This window comes from Peromyscus maniculatus, chromosome 14 (genome assembly GCF_049852395.1).
Source record: "Peromyscus maniculatus bairdii isolate BWxNUB_F1_BW_parent chromosome 14, HU_Pman_BW_mat_3.1, whole genome shotgun sequence".
NCBI classification, from domain to species: domain Eukaryota; kingdom Metazoa; phylum Chordata; class Mammalia; order Rodentia; family Cricetidae; genus Peromyscus; species Peromyscus maniculatus.
In genome coordinates this window covers 77,716,309-77,720,089 of record NC_134865.1, presented here as the reverse complement: position 1 = coordinate 77,720,089, position 3,781 = coordinate 77,716,309, and the positions used below count along the sequence as shown (strand labels likewise).

General features: G+C 48.8%; 1 long non-coding RNA gene across 1 annotated transcript; it reads left to right on the top strand.

Annotated features, from left to right (window-relative positions):
* The first annotated feature begins 1,884 nt into the window (after positions 1-1,884).
* LOC143268489 (uncharacterized) lies at positions 1,885-3,242 on the top strand. Its single transcript, XR_013044489.1, has 2 exons — positions 1,885-2,161; positions 3,203-3,242. It is a non-coding gene; the product is annotated as an uncharacterized LOC143268489 (long non-coding RNA).
* Positions 3,243-3,781: the final 539 nt, after the last annotated feature.

Here is a 3,781-nt window from a genome sequence, read left to right as displayed (position 1 = left end):
CCTTGAAGTTCAGTAAGAAGGGCATCCCAGCTGGAAGCCCCAGAGAAAGAACGCCATAAGAGAAAATACAGGGATAACACTTCTCAGCTTTGAAATTTGGAAACACACTTTCATTTTTTTTTAATTACTCTTTGATGATGTCATACTTTTGAAACTCTCAGCAGAAGTGATAGACTTTCTTAAGCTTGTATGGCAAAGGGCTATCTCCGTGTACTTCCTATTGTTGTGATAAAGACAGTGACCAAAAACAGCTCAGGGAGGAAATGGTTCATTTGGCTAACACTTCCATGTCACAGTCCATCACTGCCGGAACCCAGGGCAGGAACTCAAACAGGAACTGGGAGGCAGGAACTGAAGCAGAGACTATGGAGGGGTGCTGCTTACTACCTTGCTCAGCCTGCTTTCTTACATACCCCAGGACCACCTGCCCAGGGATGGCATCGCCCACATGAGCTGGTTCCTCCCACATCAATCTTCAATCCGGAAAATTCCCACAGACTTGCCTTCAGGCCACCCTGATGGGAGCATTTTCCCAGCTGTTATTGTCTCTTCCAAAATGACTCTAGCTTGTGTCAAGTTGATAAAACACCAACCAGGACAGGGACAGAAGGTCAAGGCCCTGGAAGAAAGACTAGACTGTAGCAGGACTCCCAGGAGTCCACTGTCCAGGCCAACACCAGGTTTCCTAGAAAATGAGGACAGGCTGGGAAAGAGGGAAAGAAAGCATGGCAGTGCTGAGGAGTCCCCAGAAAGGGCCAGGAGTGTGAGCTCTCCCCTCTCCCGCATCCAGAGCAAGTCCCAGTGGTAGAGAGAGAACCTCGACTGGAACATATCAACGTGTCTCAGAAACTGAGGTCTCTGTCTCAGCCTGTCTCCTAGACTCCAGGTCACTTGCTGGTCTTCCAGCACCAATTCTGTAGTTTCTTAGACCCAATCATGTCCTTTTTCTCCAAAGTCATGTGCTGAGGTCTGTTGTTGTTTGTTTTTCACTCTTTTGGGGGCCTGCCACCCACCTCCCCAATAAATCACACATGAAGGTTTATTCTTAATTATGAATGTCCGGCCTTAGCTTGGCTTGTTTCTTGCCAGCTTTCCTTAACTTTAAATTAGACTGTCTACCTTTTGCCTCTGGGTTTTTCCTTCTCTATTTCTGTATATCTTTCTTTGTTTCTTACTCCGTGGCTTACTGGGTAGCTGGGTGGCTGGCTCCTGCGTCCTCCTCCTTCTCTGGCTACTTCTTTTCTTTCCTCCCAGATTTCTCCTTCTATTTTATCCTCTCTACCTGCTAGCCCCACCTATTTCTCTCTCTTGCCTCACTATTGGCCGTTCAGCTCTTTATTAGACCATCAGGTGTTTTAGACAGGCACAGTAACACAGCTTCACAGAGCTAAACAAATGCAGCATAAACAAAAGTAACACACCTTAAAGTAATATTCTACTACAGAGGTCCTGACCCCCAGAACCTCAGAGTGGCAGTGTTTAGAGGCAGAGCCTTTGAAGAGGTAACTGGGTTAAGATGAGGTCTGATGTCTTTATGTGAAGGGGAGAGCAGAACAGAGGGAAGACCACACTGAAGCCATGGAGAAGACACCATTGGTAAGTTAAAGAAAGAGCAACCCAGCCAACAACTTAATCTTGAACTTCTGCTTCCAGTCCTGTGTGGAAATGGGTCCCCACTGTTTATGCTGCATGGCCTGGGATAATTTATAATGACCGTCCTGTCAAACTAATGAACATGGGACCAAAACTCAGAGCCACAGAGCTTCTTGGGCCTGCCAGGAGGCTGTGTCTGTGGCCCCAGGAGCTGTTCCCCCGCCTCTCTCAGCTCGGCAGTCCATCTCTCCCTCACATCAATGTCTCCTAGCAACCCATTGATGACCCAGGTCAGGCATCCTTTCTTCTTCACTTGGGATGGAAGGAGCATTCATGAAGCCAGAAATGTGAACTGAGGGAGACATGGGCACACCTCTACTTCAGACAGCTAAACACACTGACAGAATTCCTAGGAAAACATCGAAAAGGTCAGGAATGAAAGTGTTGAACTTACACAGCACATGAGGACTGTGGAAGACATTGACTTGCTATCTTCATGATCATCCCAGAAAGACAGTGTGATTAGTAGAGCCTCCCAGGGAAGAAACGGGGTTGACCTGAGGTTCTGGTAAGGGCTTGGTGTCATTCACTATTCCAAGGTTCGATGGTTACCAGTGTGGCAGTGTTAAAAAGATGGCGAAGGCCAGGCACAGAAGTAGATGTCTTTGATCCCAGCATTTGGAGAGTTGAGGCAGGAAGGTCTCAAGTTCAAGGCCAGAATAGGCAATAGAGTGAGCCAGCAGAGAGAGAGCGAGAAAGCATTTTTTTTGAGGGGGGGGCGTCGAGACAGGGTTTCTCTGCATAGCTTTGCGCCTTTCCTGGAGCTCACTTGGTAGCCCAGGCTGGCCTCAAACTCACAGAGATTCGCCTGGCTCTGCCTCCGGAGTGCTGGGATTAAAGGCATGCACCACAACCGCCCGGCAAAGGGAGGCATGTGATTTGTTGGCGCCAAGGATCCCGCGTGAGGTGGCAAGAGGAGACAGAGGGCTTGGAGGAGGCGAGGGTCCAGAGAGAAAAAAGAAAGGCTTCCCTGACTGGGAATCGAACCCGGGCCGTGGTGGTGAGAGCGCCCAATCCTAACCACTAGACCACCAGGGATCATCGCGAGAAAGCATTTTAAGCAGCAGGTCTGGTGGCAGGCCCTTGGGTCATTGGCTCTGTCCTTAGAATCAACTGGCGAGATTTACATTCTTCCCACTGGTGTCGACCATCACAGCATTGTCTGTCACGGGCTGATGTGGCCTTGGCGCCCACCCAAGTACCATGCCGCTTGCCCTGGTGGCCTCCTAGACAGAGGGCTGACAAGTTTCATTTCTGTTCAAGTTACCCAGCTGTAGGTATTCCATTCAAAGAACAGAAAATGGACAAATACAGCTGGTTAGTGACAGCGCCGGGTTTTTATAGCCTCGACTGTGGGGCTCTAACCTGGCGATAACACCACACTGCCTCCTTAGACGGGATAAGTGGCCACTTCCCCTCTCTGGGCACAAATGTCCCTTGCCTGATACCTGGAGAGAGGAAGAATAATCAGCAAGCTGATAAAGTCTACTCACGTCACACAAACAAGCCGATTGGTATTTTGCCTCTCACAGGTGTGTCTTGATTGCAGGCCATTAGTGACCATTAATAAAAAGAAACCTGGGCTGCAATTGACGAGGACGTTTGAATTTCCCGAGGCTTGCATTTCACACCGGGGAGCTGAGCTCAGGCAGTATTTTCACACTCCAACACCTGCAGCAGAAGCCTAAAGCATGATTTAACAAAGGTAACATTTTTTTCACTGGGAATTTAAATATAAACCCAAGGATAATTTGTGAACATGATCACTGTTGGCCCTAGGTCACCACAGAGATAAGCCCCAAAGGCCTTGGAAATCAGTTAAGCTGCCCAGGGAGGCTCTGGGCATATTGCAGAACCCTTTGGTGCCTTCTCTGGTTCACCCTAAAGTGTATTCATTCACCATTAAACAAACACTGGCTGAGCACCAATGTAGCCTTGCTTCAGGCTCCCAGGATAGGGATGAATGAGACTAGACCGATGCCTGAGGAGTGAATGGACATAAACTGACAGACAGTTACAGAGCAGCGGATGGCCACATCATGAAGGGGTTGGTGCTCCCACATTCCAGTTTCCAAGAGGAAAATTCCTTCCCAGCCAACAGGGGAAGCTACTGGAAAGGAATTCCAGC